Genomic DNA, 17,326 nt, shown 5'->3' on the forward strand with positions numbered 1-17,326 from the left:
AAAGGATCACAACTGGAGGAGGCAGATAGCAGTGGGAGGAGGTAGGGAACTGGTCTGTCTGCCCAATATAAAGGATCAAAACTGGAGGATGCAGATAGCAGTGGGAGGAGGTAGGGAACTGGTCTGTCTGCCCAATATAAAGGATCAAAACTGGAGGAGGCAGGTGGCAGCGGGAGGAGGTAGGGAACTGGTCTGTCTGCCCAATATAAAGGATCAAAACTGGAGGAGGCAGGTGGCAGCGGGAGGAGGTAGGGAACTGGTCTGTCTGCCCAATATAAAGGATCACAACTGGAGGAGGAAGGGAACTGGTCTGTCTGCCCAATATAAAGGATCACAACTGGAGGAGGCAGGTGGCAGCGGGAGGAGGTAGGGAACTGGTCTGTCTGCCCAATATAAAGGATCAAAACTGGAGGAGGCAGGGAACTGGTCTGTCTGCCCAATATAAAGGATCAAAACTGGAGGTGGCAGGTAGCAGTGGGAGGAGGTAGGGAACTGGTCTGTCTGCCCAATATAAAGGATCAAAACTGGAGGTGGCAGGTAGCAGTGGGAGGAGGTAGGGAACTGGTCTGTCTGCCCAATATAAAGGATCACAACTGGAGGTGGCAGGTAGCAGTGGGAGGAGGTAGGGAACTGGTCTGTCTGCCCAATATAAAGGATCACAACTGGAGGTGGCAGGTAGCAGTGGGAGGAGGTAGGGAACTGGTCTGTCTGCCCAATATAAAGGATCACAACTGGAGGAGGGTGGCAGTGGGAGGAGGTGGGGAACTGGTCTGTCTGCCCAATATAAAGGATCAACTGGCGGAGGAATTTAAATAGCATAAATAGGAAAGTATACCAGCAGTTTCATTGGAGGACCAGGATGTTGACAACTGAGCCATACAGATTGCAAAATAGTTGGGAAGAGATTTTTGATGTACCGATCCCATGGTACAGGGTGTATGAGTTAATATATAAAACACCACAAGATTCAAGACTTCATGCTTTTCAGCTAAAAAGTTTATATAGAATTCTTGCCACCAACAAAAATGTTGAATATTTGGGGCATAAAATCATCGAAGCTCTGAAGATTTTATTGTAAGGATACAGAATCAATAGACCATTTATTTTGGTATTGCCCTCAGGTAGCCTGTTTCTGGTCTCAGGTTCAGGAATGACTGAAAATGTATAGCATTGATCTAAAATTGACCCTAGAAATAGTACTGTTAGGAGATCTGGACAGACCTGGTCAGTCAATTACTAATATACTAATACTCTTAGTAAAAGTATTTATCTTCAACACGAAATCTGTAGGTTCTATTTGATTAGATAGATTGAAATTGTACTTTAAACATCATAGCATAGTTGAAAGATATGTGTTGCGTAGAAACACGAAGTGGGTGGCCAGCAGAGATAGATGGGATGGGCTGAGGGAAGCTGAGGGTTGGGATGGGCTGAGGGAAGCTGAGGGTTGGAATGTGCTGAGGGAAGCTGAGGGATGGGATGGGATGTGCTGAGGGAAGCTGAGGGTTGGGATGGGATGGGCTGAGGGAAGCTGAGGGTTGGGATGGGATGGGCTGAGGGAAGCTATGGGTTGGGATGGGCTGAGGGAAGCTGAGGGATGGGATGGGCTGAGGGAAGCTGAGGGATGGGATGGGATGGGCTGAGGGAAGCTGAGGGTTGGGATGGGATGGGCTGAGGGAAGCTGAGGGTTGGGATGGGATGGGCTGAGGGAAGCTGTGGGTTGGGATGGGCTGAGGGAAGCTGAGGGATGGGATGGGATGGGCTGAGGGAAGCTGAGGGTTAGGATGGGATGGGCTGAGGGAAGCTGAGGGTTGGGATGGGATGGGCTGAGGGAAGCTGAGGGATGGGATGGGCTGAGGGAAGCTGAGGGATGGGATGGGATGGGCTGAGGGAAGCTGAGGGTTGGGATGGGATGGGCTGAGGGAAGCTGAGGGTTGGGATGGGATGGGCTGAGGGAAGCTGTGGGTTGGGATGGGCTGAGGGAAGCTGAGGGATGGGATGGGATGGGCTGAGGGAAGCTGAGGGTTGGGATGGGATGGGCTGAGGGAAGCTGAGGGTTGGGATGGGATGGGCTGAGGGAAGCTGAGGGTTGGGATGGGATGGGCTGAGGGAAGCTGTGGGTTGGGATGGGCTGAGGGAAGCTGAGGGATGGGATGGGCTGAGGGAAGCTGAGGGATGGGATGGGATGGGCTGAGGGAAGCTGAGGGTTGGGATGGGATGGGCTGAGGGAAGCTGAGGGTTGGGATGGGATGGGCTGAGGGAAGCTGAGGGTTGGGATGGGATGGGCTGAGGGAAGCTGAGGGTTGGGATGGGATGGGATGGGCTGAGGGAAGCTGAGGGTTGAGATGGGATGGGCTGAGGGAAGCTGAGGGATGGGATGGGCTGAGGGAAGCTGAGGGATGGGATGGGCTGAGGGAAGCTGAGTGATGGGAGGGGCTGAGGGAAGCTGAGGGTTGGGATGGGCTGAAGGAAGCTGAGGGTTGGGATGGGATGGACTGAGGGAAGCTGAGGGATGGGATGGGATGGGCTGAGGGAAGCTGAGGGGTGGGATGGGCTGAGGGAAGCTGAGGGTTGGGATGGGATGGGCTGAGGGAAGCTGGGGGTTGGGATGGGATGGGCTGAGGGACGCTGAGGGATGGGATGGGATGGGCTGAGGGAAGCTGAGGGTTGGGATGGGTGGGCTGAAGGAAGCTGAGGGTTGGGATGGGATGGGCTGAGGGACGCTGAGGGATGGGATGGGCTGAGGGAAGCTGAGGGATGGGATGGGCTGAGGGAAGCTGAGGGTTGGGACGAGCTGAGGGAAGCTGAGGTTTGGGACGGGCTGAGAGAAGCTGAGGGTTGGGATGGGATGGGCTGAGGGAAGCTGAGGGTTGGGATGGGCTGGGCTGAGGGAAGCTGAGGGATGGGATGGGCTGAGGGAAGCTGAGGGATGGGATGGGCTGAAGGAAGCTGAGGATTGGGATGGGCTGAGGGAAGCTGAGGGGTGGGATGGGCTGAGGGAAGCTGAGGGTTGGGATGGGACGGGCTGAGGGAAGCTGAGGGTTGGGATGGGCGGAGGGAAGCTGAGGGTTGGGATGGGATGGGCTGAGGGAAGCTGAGGGTTGGGATGGGACGGGCTGAGGGAAGCTGAGGGTTGGGATGGGCTGAGGGAAGCTGATGGTTGGTAGGCGGAATTGGAGACAAGTGGGAGTGGAGTTGCTGTGTGAAAGAGAGAATGATGGTCAAAAAAGTATTGAATGGTTGAGGGACAGCTATTGGAGAACTGTGGGGGGATCTTGGAGGGTTGAGGGACAGCTATTGGAGAACTGTGGGGGGATCTTGGAGGGTTGAGGGACAGCTATTGGAGAACTGTGGGGGGATCTTGGAGGGTTGAGGGACAGCTATTGTGGAACTGTGGGGGGATCTTGGAGGGTTGAGGGACAGCTATTGTGGAACTTTGGGGGGATCTTGGAGGGTTGAGGGACAGCTATTGGAGAACTGTGGGGGGATCTTGGAGGGTTGAGGGACAGCTATTGGAGAACTGTGGGGGGATCTTGGAGGGTTGAGGGACAGCTATTGTGGAACTGTGGGGGGATCTTGGAGGGTTGAGGGACAGCTATTGGAGAACTGTGGGGGGATCTTGGAGGGTTGAGGGACAGCTATTGGGGAACTGTGGGGGGATCTTGGAGGTTTCGGTTTCACAAGATTGTGATCATGAAAAAGGAAACTATGACATATACAGTGCCTTGCGAAAGTATTCGGCCCCCTTGAACTTTGCGACCTTTTGCCACATTTCAGGCTTCAAACATAAAGATATAAAACTGTATTTTTTTGTGAAGAATCAACAACAATTGGGACACAATCATGAAGTGGAACGACATTTATTGGATATTTAAAACTTTTTTAACAAATCAAAAACTGAAAAATTGGGCGTGCAAAATTATTCAGCCCCTTTACTTTCAGTGCAGCAAACTCTCTCCAGAAGTTCAGTGAGGATCTCTGAATGATCCAATGTTGACCTAAATGACTAATGATGATAAATACAATCCACCTGTGTGTAATCAAGTCTCCGTATAAATGCACCTGCACTGTGATAGTCTCAGAGGTCCGTTAAAAGCGCAGAGAGCATCATGAAGAACAAGGAACACACCAGGCAGGTCCGAGATACTGTTGTGAAGAAGTTTAAAGCCGGATTTGGATACAAAAAGATTTCCCAAGCATTAAACATCCCAAGGAGCACTGTGCAAGCGATAATATTGAAATGGAAGGAGTATCAGACCACTGCAAATCTACCAAGACCTGGCCGTCCCTCTAAACTTTCAGCTCATACAAGGAGAAGACTGATCAGAGATGCAGCCAAGAGGCCCATGATCACTCTGGATGAACTGCAGAGATCTACAGCTGAGGTGGGAGACTCTGTCCATAGGACAACAATCAGTTGTATATTGCAGAAATCTGGCCTTTATGGAAGAGTGGCAAGAAGAAAGCCATTTCTTAAAGATATCCATAAAAAGTGTTGTTTAAAGTTTGCCACAAGCCACCTGGGAGACACACCAAACATGTGGAAGAAGGTGCTCTGGTCAGATGAAACCAAAATTGAACTTTTTGGCAACAATGCAAAACGTTATGTTTGGCGTAAAAGCAACACAGCTGAACACACCATCCCCACTGTCAAACATGGTGGTGGCAGCATCATGGTTTGGGCCTGCTTTTCTTCAGCAGGGACAGGGAAGATGGTTAAAATTGATGGGAAGATGGATGGAGCCAAATACAGGACCATTCTGGAAGAAAACCTGATGGAGTCTGCAAAAGACCTGAGACTGGGACGGAGATTTGTCTTCCAACAAGACGATCAAAAATATAAAGCAAAATCTACAATGGAATGGTTCAAAAATAAACATATCCAGGTGTTAGAATGGCCAAGTCAAAGTCCAGACCTGAATCCAATTGAGAATCTGTGGAAAGAACTGAAAACTGCTGTTCACAAATGCTCTCCATCCAACCTCACTGAGCTCGAGCTGTTTTGCAAGGAGGAATGGGAAAAAATGTCAGTCTCTCGATGTGCAAAACTGATAGAGACATACCCCAAGCGACTTACAGCTGTAATCGCAGCAAAACGTGGCGCTACAAAGTATTAACTTAAGGGGGCTGAATAATTTTGCACGCCCAATTTATCAGTTTTTGATTTGTTAAAAAAGTTTGAAATATCCAATAAATGTCGTTCCACTTCATGATTGTGTCCCACTTGTTGTTGATTCTTCACAAAAAAATACAGTTTTATATCTTTATGTTTTAAGCCTGAAATGTGGCAAAAGGTCGCAAAGTTCAAGGGGGCCGAATACTTTCGCAAGGCACTGTAGTTTATATCACTATCATGCACACGCACCCTGACACATAAGGATGGCTCTGCTGCAGAAAGACTGATACATGTTTGATAGTGTCTTGATGCTGTAGTGGTTGATAGTGTCTTGATGCTGTAGTGGTTGATAGTGTCTTGATGCTGTAGTGTTTGATAGTGTCGTGATGCTGTAGTGTTTGATAGTGTCTTGATGCTGTAGTGTCTTGATGCTGTAGTGTTTGATAGTGTCGTGATGCTGTAGTGTTTGATAGTGTCTTGATGCTGTAGTGTTTGATAGTGTCTTGATGCTGTAGTGTTTGATAGTGTCTTGATGCTGTAGTGTTTGATAGTGTCTTGATGCTGTAGTGGTTGATAGTGTCTTGATGCTGTAGTGTTTGATAGTGTCTTGATGCTGTAGTGTTTGATAGTGTCTTGATGCTGTAGTGTTTGATAGTGTCTTGAAGCTGTAGTGTTTGATAGTGTCCTGATGCTGTAGTGTTTGATAGTGTCTTGATGCTGTAGTGTTTGACAGTGTCTTGATGCTGTAGTGTTTGATAGTGTCGTGATGCTGTAGTGTTTGATAGTGTCTTGATGCTGTAGTGTTTGATAGTGTCTTGATGCTGTAGTGTTTGATAGTGTGTTGATGCTGTAGTGTTTGATAGTGTCTTGATGCTGTAGTGGTTGATAGTGTCTTGATGCTGTAGTGTTTGATAGTGTCTTGATGCTGTAGTGTTTGATAGTGTCTTGATGCTGTAGTGTTTGATAGTGTCTTGATGCTGTAGTGTTTGATAGTGTCTTGATGCTGTATTGTTTGTCCTTCGTGTTCTAATACCTTAATGTTACTCCTTCCTTGTGTTTTTTTCTAATATATATATATATATATATATATATATATATATATTTTAAACTATTCCCCAGGTCGTTGGGGTAAATGGGAGTGTGTTCTTAGTCAACTTACCTGGTAAAAAATGATACACATACTAATCAGAATAGAGGGGATAGGGGCCAGGTGCGTGATGAGACAAGACAGCCCGGGGATGGTGGTAATGAATCCAGTTCAGTGACACCTAGAAGGCCGGTGACGTCGACCTCCGGAGGCAGGTGAACGGAATGAGCAGCAGTACCGGGGGGGGGGGAGAGAGAGAGGAGAGATCCGTGTAATCTGCTTGACACATTTAAAAGGTACTTACTTACCTTAGAGATCACAAAGTCAGATCATTTCCCCTCCATTCATCTGCAAATCCGTTTAGATTCATACTGGTTTGTCTGGCTGTCACGTTATTTGAACCTTCCCTGATCTACAGTGAAATAATAACATTTCAGTCGTCCTCTATTATGATTCCTGTTTGTTGTATCTCCCGTAGCTCGTTAGCACCCCCTTGTGGTTGAATACATAAGTACTTATTGTCGATCCTAGGATACAATAATGAACAATGTTGAACTAACAAATATCATCAAGAGGTTACCTTACAATAGTGAACCCCGTGTGAAACCCAACCATGTCTAAGATTTTAATACATAGACTTTCATGTTACAGGTGTGTCAATAATTTATATTTTTATGTTATATGTATATGTTGTATTTATTTTATATCACATGGCAATCAGAATGAAATACTGGTGTGTAGAACAGAATGGAGAGGTGGATGCTGTGTGGGTGGGAGGTTCCGCCTGTCACTTCGTTCTCAACAGGCAGCTAGTCTCAGAAGGGGGACTTGAAGAGGGAGACGGTGAAGTCCAGGCACTGCTGCTCTCTTTGTTCTGAGCGTTGGCATTGCTCGTGGTTTTAGTTCATCTGTTTATCTCACATATTATGTGCCCAGTATGACAGAACAAGAAAACGATCTTATCAGATAATGACAACATGACAATTACAGTAGATGATGTAATGAGATGGAGGAGGGGGATGAGTGGGTAGACTGTTGGGCAATCAGACGTCACTAAATGCATGCATGTGTCTGGAGGGAGAGAAAGAGTTAAAGGACGAGGAGAGAGGAAAGAGGCCGAATCAAGAGACAGGCGCAGAGAGACAGTTCTTCCTGGTACTTGTCCGCGACAGGAAACCAGTCCCAGTTTCATTAAGGCATTGAACCCCCTACTCTATCTTTTCAGTGTTTGACCTGATGGGGCTTGGATAGGTGTAATACTATGTTGATGACTCCACCCTGCTGTGTAATGGACTCTGTAATGGACTCTGGACTCTGTAATGGACTCTGGGACACTTCTGCCATATTCTACACACACAAATCTAGAACCTCCAGATATACAAACATTAACTAGAAACCAATGTCTAATTCCATACCAACCCTGGCCTAAAATTTGATTTGGAATTGGGTACAAAAGATGAACGGCTAGGGAGAAGGGGTTAAAGAAAAGTAAGGAACTGGACAACTGAACATTTTACTTGCAATGAATATATTTAATATGCAAATGAATACATTTACAGCCAATTTGAGCTTCAAATGGAACAAATATACAAATGTTTACATGCTTGTAAACGTTTCAATACAAGACAGATACAAACTTCACAGCCAATGTCTGCAACAAAACACATCTTTATACAAATTACAAATCAATATTACAACAAGTTAAGGTTATTTACAATAACATACAATTTACAACAAGATTCAATGTAGTAAAATACCTACCGTCTCGGAACCGGCCAGGCAGTGAAAACAAGGGAAACAGACAAAAAAGATAACGGACGATGGAAAGAAAAATTAATGCGCGTTGACAACGTGAGACGAACAAGACATCAAAACGCTTGCCGCATCTCCTGCACCGGGACACCTCCTTACCTTCTCACAGAAGCAGTGGACGCTGACCTCTGTTTGTGTAGGGTGTGGAAACCTTGGGAGGCCTGGAACCACGACGGGGCCTGGAACCACGACGGGGACTGGAATCGGGATGGTGACTGGAACCACGACGGGGACTGGAACCACGACGGGGACTGGAACCACGACGGGGACTGGAACCACGACGGGGACTGGAACCACGACGGGGCCTGGAACCACGACGGGGACTGGAATCGGGACGGGGACTGGAACCACGACGGGGACTGGAACAACGACGGGGCCTGGAACCACGACGGGGACTGGAACCACAACGGGAACTGGAATCGGGATGGGACTGGAACCACGACGGGGACTGGAACCACGACGGGGACTGGAACCACGACAGGGACTGGAATCGGGATGGGGACTGGAACCACGACGGGGACTGGAATCACGACGGGGACTGGAATCGGGACGGGGACTGGAACCACGACGGGGACTGGAATCGGGACGGGGACTGGAATCGGGACGGGGACTGGAACCACGACGGGGACTGGAACCACGACAGGGACTGGAATCGGGATGGGGACTGGAACCACGACGGGGACTGGAATCATGACGGGGACTGGAATCGGGACAGGGACTGGAATCGGGACGGGGACTGGAATCACGACGGGGACTGGAATCACGACGGGGACTGGAACCACGACGGGGACTGGAACCACAACGGGGAAATGGTGCCAGGTGCCCATCCTGAAAACAAGAGAAAATATATTCTCATGGACTTCTGATGGTATCGTGCCATGGAGGGTCGCTCATCTCTGCAGAGAGTAAGACAGTTTACAATAGCGAACAGCCCACAATCTGTGCCTCCTTTCTGCTACTGGACTGCCGGCCACTCCACAGTCACAGAGGTCCCTGGACTACCGGCCACTCCACAGTCACAGAGGTCCCTGGGCTACCGGCCACTCCACAGTCACAGAGGTCCCTGGACTACCGGCCACTCCACAGTCACAGAGGTCCCTGGACTACCGGCCACCTCACAGTCACAGAGGTCCCTGGACTACCGGCCACTCCACAGTCACAGAGGTCCCTGGACTACCGGCCACTCCACAGTCACAGAGGTCCCTGGACTACCGGCCACTCCACAGTCACAGAGGTCCCTGGACTACCGGCCACTCCACAGTCACATAGGTCCCTGGACTACCGGCCACTCCACAGTCACATAGGTCCCTGGACTACCGGCCACCCCACAGTCACAGAGGTCCCTGGACTACCGGCCACTCCACAGTCACATAGGTCCCTGGACTACCGGCCACTCCACAGTCACAGAGGTCCCTGGACTACCGGCCACTCCACAGTCACAGAGGTCCCTGGACTACCGGCCACTCCACAGTCACATAGGTCCCTGGACTACCGGCCACTCCACAGTCACATAGGTCCCTGGACTACCGGCCACCCCACAGTCACAGAGGTCCCTGGACTACCGGCCACTCCACAGTCACATAGGTCCCTGGACTACCGGCCACTCCACAGTCACAGAGGTCCCTGGACTACCGGCCACTCCACAGTCACAGAGGTCCCTGGACTACCGGCCACTCCACAGTCACAGAGGTCCCTGGACTACCGGCCACTCCACAGTCACAGAGGTCCCTGGACTACCGGCCACTCCACAGTCACAGAGGTCCCTGGACTACCGGCCACTCCACAGTCACAGAGGTCCCTGGGCTACCGGCCACTCCACAGTCACAGAGGTCCCTGGACTACCGGCCACTCCACAGTCACAGAGGTCCCTGGACTACCGGCCACTCCACAGTCACATAGGTCCCTGGACTACCGGCCACTCCACAGTCACATAGGTCCCTGGACTACCGGCCACTCCACAGTCACAGAGGTCCCTGGACTACCGGCCACTCCACAGTCACAGATGTCCCTGGACTACCGGCCACTCCACAGTCACAGACGGAAGGTTACTTACCGTGACCCAGCGATTAGCCTTGAGATTGACCATCTGGACAAAGTGGGCCAGTGTTGGTACTCCTGACAGCATGGCAATGCCGCCCACCGCATGGAGACCTCCTACTTCTGGATGCTGCACTTTCAGAAGAGCTTGAGCATGACCCCCCCAGAAGGTCCTCCATCCAGCCACAGAGAGCAGCAGTCTTACCTGTCCCTGTTGGACACTAGTAATAAGAACCTGACTAGTGTCTTCAGTCCAGTGACTGGCCTTACCTGTCCCTGTTGGACACTAGTAATAAGAACCTGACTAGTGTCTTCAGTCCAGTGACTGGCCTTTCCTGTCCCTGTTGGACACTAGTAATAAGAACCTGACTAGTGTCTTCAGTCCAGTGACTGGCCTTACCTGTCCCTGTTGGACACTAGTGATGAGAACCTGACTAGTGTCTTCAGTCCAGTGACTGGCCTTACCTGTCCCTGTTGGACACTAGTGATGAGAACCTGACTAGTGTCTTCAGTCCAGTGACTGGCCTTACCTGTCCCTGTTGGACACTAGTGATGAGAACCTGACTAGTGTCTTCAGTCCAGTGACTGGCCTTACCTGTCCCTGTTGGACAATAGTGATGAGAACCTGACTAGTGTCTTCAGTCCAGTGACTGGCCTTACCTGTCCCTGTTGGACAATAGTGATGAGAACCTGACTAGTGTCTTCAGTCCAGTGACTGGCCTTATCTGTCCCTGTTGGAAACTAGTGATGAGAACCTGACTAGTGTCTTCAGTCCAGTGACTGGCCTTACCTGTCCCTGTTGGACACTAGTGATGAGAACCTGACTAGTGTCTTCAGTCCAGTGACTGGTCTTATATGGCCACTCCTCCGTAAAGCCAAGCTCTGTGGAGTGTACGGCTTAAAGTGGTCTTATGGACAGATACTCCAACACGTGAATTCAATAACACATTCGAACGACTACAGTATGTGATATAATCGTATATAAAATTGCGTTGTTTACCTCAGTCAACAGCTGCGGCTCCCATCCGTACAGCAGGCGACAGGGCGAGTACTCGGCGGAGGCCTGGACACTGCTGTTGTGTGCAGAAGAGAACTACCTTCATGTTGGGCTACCGCCATTCCTGGTACCCGTCAAGAGACTTGCCCGTGGCTGTCTCGAGGGTCTGGTTGGTCCGTTCATCCGAAACTGGAGGAGGCGGGGGTAAGAAAAGGGATATCTATTGACAATGGAAGATATTGAAATATGTCTGATTATGTACCAATGGAAAAACAATCACAATAAATTGTGCTTCACCCTCCCCCCCCCATGATATAGTTGGTGACAGAGTACATAATGTTATTACCTTGTTCCAGGGTTCACGACCTCGGCCACTCAAGATGACCTCAGGAGCGCCGTGGGTGTTGGAGATGTCCATCATCGCCTCGGAGGTGACCTCGCCAGGCTCATCCTTGATAGGTGGCCTCGCCAGTCTCATCCTTGATAGGTGGCCTCGCCAGTCTCATCCTTGATAGGTGGCCTCGCCAGTCTCATCCTTGATAGGTGGCCTCGCCAGGCTCATCCTTGATAGGTGGCCTCGCCAGTCTCATCCTTGATAGGTGGCCTCGCCAGGCTCATCCTTGATAGGTGGCCTCGCCAGTCTCATCCTTGATAGGTGGCCTCGCCAGTCTCATCCTTGATAGGTGGCCTCGCCAGTCTCATCCTTGATAGGTGGCCTCGCCAGTCTCATCCTTGATAGGTGGCCTCGCCAGTCTCATCCTTGATAGGTGGCCTCGCCAGTCTCATCCTTGATAGGTGGCCTCGCCAGTCTCATCCTTGATAGGTGGCCTCGCCAGTCTCATCCTTGATAGGTGGCCTCGCCAGTCTCATCCTTGATAGGTGGCCTCGCCAGTCTCATCCTTGATAGGTGGCCTCGCCAGTCTCATCCTTGATAGGTGGCCTCGCCAGTCTCATCCTTGATAGGTGGCCTCGCCAGTCTCATCCTTGATAGGTGGCCTCGCCAGTCTCATCCTTGATAGGTGGCCTCGCCAGTCTCATCCTTGATAGGTGGCCTCGCCAGGCTCATCCTTGATAGGTGGCCTCGCCAGTCTCATCCTTGATAGGTGGCCTCGCCAGTCTCATCCTTGATAGGTGGCCTCGCCAGGCTCATCCTTGATAGGTGGCCTCGCCAGTCTCATCCTTGATAGGTGGCCTCGCCAGTCTCATCCTTGATAGGTGGCCTCGCCAGTCTCATCCTTGATAGGTGGCCTCGCCAGTCTCATCCTTGATAGGTGGCCTCGCCAGTCTCATCCTTGATAGGTGGCCTCGCCAGTCTCATCCTTGATAGGTGGCCTCGCCAGGCTCATCCTTGATAGGTGGCCTCGCCAGTCTCATCCTTGATAGGTGGCCTCGCCAGTCTCATCCTTGATAGGTGGCCTCGCCAGTCTCATCCTTGATAGGTGGCCTCGCCAGTCTCATCCTTGATAGGTGGCCTCGCCAGTCTCATCCTTGATAGGTGGCCTCGCCAGTCTCATCCTTGATAGGTGGCCTCGCCAGTCTCATCCTTGATAGGTGGCCTCGCCAGTCTCATCCTTGATAGGTGGCCTCGCCAGTCTCATCCTTGATAGGTGGCCTCGCCAGTCTCATCCTTGATAGGTGGCCTCGCCAGTCTCATCCTTGATAGGTGGCCTCGCCAGTCTCATCCTTGATAGGTGGCCTCGCCAGTCTCATCCTTGATAGGTGGCCTCGCCAGTCTCATCCTTGATAGGTGGCCTCGCCAGGCTCATCCTTGATAGGTGGCCTCGCCAGTCTCATCCTTGATAGGTGGCCTCGCCAGTCTCATCCTTGATAGGTGGCCTCGCCAGTCTCATCCTTGATAGGTGGCCTCGCCAGTCTCATCCTTGATAGGTGGCCTCGCCAGTCTCATCCTTGATAGGTGGCCTCGCCAGTCTCATCCTTGATAGGTGGCCTCGCCAGGCTCATCCTTGATAGGTGGCCTCGCCAGTCTCATCCTTGATAGGTGGCCTCGCCAGTCTCATCCTTGATAGGTGGCCTCGCCAGTCTCATCCTTGATAGGTGGCCTCGCCAGTCTCATCCTTGATAGGTGGCCTCGCCAGTCTCATCCTTGATAGGTGGCCTCGCCAGTCTCATCCTTGATAGGTATCATACAACATGAAAATCGTTTTTTTTTTTTTTACATTTTTGGTTCCAAGCACCCTTTTTATAAATCGGATACAGAAGGGAATTTAGAGTTAACAGACCTTAATGGGTATTGCCTCCACCTACCTGGTGAAGTCATCGGTTGCCGTCAGACACCAGCTGTTGGCCATTCCTGGATGCCGTGAAGGGTCCCCCCCCCCCCCCCCAAACATTCAAAGTATTTAAAAGAGAAGAAGACTTTAATCGTACTCGTATCTGTGTCATGCAGTTTTTATACCTAAGGATTCTGACACATACATTTGATATATTAATATTAAACTCTGCTGTGGTCAAATAAAACAACTTATCAACGCAAAATTTGAATTGTGACACACTTACCGGTCATGTGCCACGACGAAACAGCTTTGATGGGCTTCAACTCCGGCGCCACAGTCTTCACCCTCTCAAACGTCTGGCAGGCTAGACAGGGTACGGGCCTTTTAAGCAAAAAGTGACACATTGAAACATAAGTGTGCGTTCTGATATGACATTCATCCAAAAATCGAGAATCATTTCACAGATAATAGAATGTGATTGAAAAACAAAAATGTTATTTCACTTTCACCAGCTGTCCACATCCTTAACAATTCCCCGCCAGAAGAAGCGTAGGCTGATTTTGGCGACCATGCGCTTCACTCCGAAATATTCAACATGCATCTCTGTCAGCTTCTCCTCCTTAGTGAAAATAACCCTCCTGTGTGGCTGGCCATCCTTCCCCCAGTAGGTACATGTGATTAACTCACAAGTTGGAAGACAACAGTTGTTGAAATACTAATTAAATTTGCACTGCTGTCTTTCTCTTTATCCATCTCTCTCTGTCTTACACTCTCTTCCCACCTCTCTCTCTCTGGTCTCTCTCTCTCTCTCTCCTATCTCTCTCTCTCTCTCTCTCTCTCTCTCTCTCTCCTGTCTCTCAGTCTCTCTCTCTGTCTTACTCTCTCTCTCTCTGTGTCGTACACTCTCTTCCCACCTCTCCTGTCTCTCACTCTCTCCTGTCTCTCTCTCTCTCTCTCTCTGTCTTACTCTCTCTCTCTGTCTTACACTCTTCCCTCCTCTCCTGTCTCTCACTCTCTCTCCCTCTCTCCTGTCTCTCACTGTCTCTCTCTCCTGTCTCTCACTCTCTCTCTCCTGTCTCTCACTCACTCTCTCTCTCTCTCTCTCCTGTCTCTCACTCACTCTCTCTCTCTCTCCTGTCTCTCACTCACTCTCTCTCTCTCCTGTATCTCACTCACTCTCTCTCTCTCTCTCCTGTCTCTCACTCTCTCTCTCTCCTGTCTCTCACTCTCTCTCTCTCTCTCGTCTCTCTCTCGCTCTCAAGCAAAGATACCCAGTTAAGGGCAGTTGGAATTACCACAATTGCTTACACCTATCCATTTGATTGATCAAGGTTACTTCTAGCTAGATACCTCAATATGACAGACAAAAAAAACTGAAATGTTAGCTAGCAACATGTAGATGACCAACAAACGTTAGCTAGATGGAAAATGGTTGTTAAATGGTTGTACATAAATCCTTACAGTATATCTAACAGTAACAGTTATAGAAATGAACTGGTACACTGAATTGTGAATTTCTCTGCCCCCCCTATGACTGTTGCGCCTCTTATCAAGATGTGCTTTGCCTGGTTGGAAAAATCTAATAAAATCTCCTTGAAGGATGCCATTAAAGTGCCAGCTACATACAAACAGAAAGCAGCGTAAAATAACAGTTAGCTGGCTAGATAACGTTAGCTAAATAAAACTGTCTGTCTGGCAAGATAGCTGACGAGGCAGACTGATGTAAAGAAGTAGCTAAAATCTATCTAAAAAAACCCATCTTAAATTATTTATTTAACAATATTTGCTCATATAAAAACAAAAACAGTTGAAGTCGGAAGTTTACACATATTTTCTATAGGATTGTGTTCAGGGCTTTGTGATGGCCACTCCAATACCTTGACTTTGTTGTCCTTAAGCCATTTTGCCACAACTTTGGAAGTATAATTGAGGTCACTGTCCATTTGGAAGACCCATTTGCAACCAAGCTTTAACTTCCTGACTGATGTCTTGAGATGTTGCTTCAAAATGTTCACATAATTTTCCTCCCTCATGATGCCATCTATTTTGTGAAGTGCACCAGTCCTTCCTGCAGCAAAGCACCCCCACAACATGATGCTGCCACCCCCGTGCTTCACGGTTGGGATGGTGTTCTTCGGCTTACAAGCCTCCCCCTTTTTCTTCCAAACATAACAATGGTCATTATGGCCAAACAGTTCTATTTTTGTTTCATCAGACCAGAGGACATTTCTCCAAAAAGTACAATCCTAGTCCCCATGTGCAGTTGCAAACCGTAGTCTGGCTTTTTTATGGTGGTTTGGGAGCAGTGACTTCTTCCTTGCTGAGCGGCCTTTCAGGTTATGTCGATATAGGACTCGTTTTACTGTGAATATAGATACTTTTGTACCTGTTTCATACAGCATCTTCACAAGGTCCTTTGCTGTTGTTCTGGGATCAGTTCTAGAGTATTAACATGTTTAATGGAAAAAGGTTTGGACATAGGAGTCTCCGTGATGACAAACTAAACCGACTACCTTTAAGTGTCACAACGTGTACGCGTGCTGCTCTCGCTCCTCTCATAACTCTAGCGCTCTCTCTCAGCGCACATCCTCCCCATCACTCACTCAGCAACATCATGTCTCACTGCCTGACAGTCAGGAGCAGGTCACAGTGAAATATATATATATTTTAAGATACATATTTTTGTCGGTCGCGGTGCAATTTAAAAATAGCCCAAAACCCCAACCCGCGCAATAAATTATCTGTCATGACATTGTTTTCAAAGTGGCCCAATTTCAGTGGAAAACCTAAAACATGGCAACTCTGAGCATATTGTCTAGAACAAGTAAGCAGGGGGGCAATCACGAGCTAGTGAGATCCTATTTGCGCGTTGTAGTATTATTTGCATATTTCTGTTAGGGAACGCCTCCCTTGTGCATGTGCGCAAACTCAATTAGACCTTTCACTGCTTCTAAACAAAGCATATATATTTTTTTAGACTTTGGCAAGGCGTCAAGTCTATAAAACTTAGTGGACTGTATTGGTAACATATTTTATTTTTGGGGAGCGAACAGTAGATTAAAATCTGATATTTAATCGATGAGAAAAAAGAAATGTCGGCCCAGTTTCATCTAGTTCCATCCTCTCCTACTACCCGAGACTGGACTTCCTCTCACTACCATATTTGATAGTGAGAAAAGGTTCTAAACGGATGCTTCAGCGTTATAGCCCCTGTGACGTGTCTGGAGTGCCCCGTCTGTACGTGATGAAACGGCTATTGTTGCCTCCGCTAGACCCGGGTTCACTGAGTTATAATGAGAACGCCCCCGTTTCATATGCGGTTATTGCGAGCGCAGCTTTGAGGTTTACAGGCACAGGAAATCGTTCCTTTTCCTGGATAGGACGGAAAAAGTGAGTGATAGTCCCAAATATATTTCCTGTGTCTATGAACCTCACAGCTGCGCCAGTAATAGCGCATATCATATAAATATATATATTTTTATATATATATATATATATATATATATATACAAATATGATATATATAATTTTATTTTTTATTATATATAAAAAAATATAGATTTTTTTTTTTATTGCAACAATAATAACAATATTACACATCAATACAGGGACATTCCTGTGAATACAATGAAAAACATTTAATTATAGATCACCAATTAGACATTAACAGACGTTCAGAGACATGACTTCTGCAATAAGGCATATAAATCAGGACAAGCAGCACTTGTAGGGAGGGTCAAGCGATTGATGTTTGCGCCTTTCAGAGAGCGCCGCTGTACACAGAAATATCGGTTGTAACCGGTCCAGCACTGCTCAAAGTCCCTTCATATGTTATTTCAAGAGGTAGACTGGCTCTGTCAGCCAAAACAGCCAAATACTCCATCTGAATGTGAATTGATTCTAGAAACATATTTTTATTTTACCTTTATTTAACCAGGTAAGTCAGTTAAAGAACAAATTCTTATTTTCAATGACGGACTAGGAACAGTGGGTTTAACTGCCTTGTTCAGGGGCAGAACGACAGATTTTTACCTCGTCAGCTC

The 17,326-nt window shown here is 48.6% G+C and overlaps 1 long non-coding RNA gene across 1 annotated transcript in view; it reads right to left on the bottom strand.

Annotated features, from left to right (window-relative positions):
• The window catches only part of LOC149977354 (uncharacterized), a 460,718-nt gene that overhangs the window by 272,982 nt on the left and 170,410 nt on the right, over positions 1-17,326 (bottom strand). The gene's annotated exons all lie outside the window — the stretch shown is intronic.

Source organism: Oncorhynchus mykiss, chromosome 16, assembly GCF_057628025.1.
Source record: "Oncorhynchus mykiss isolate SJ-2025 chromosome 16, ASM5762802v1, whole genome shotgun sequence".
Classification (NCBI taxonomy): domain Eukaryota; kingdom Metazoa; phylum Chordata; class Actinopteri; order Salmoniformes; family Salmonidae; genus Oncorhynchus; species Oncorhynchus mykiss.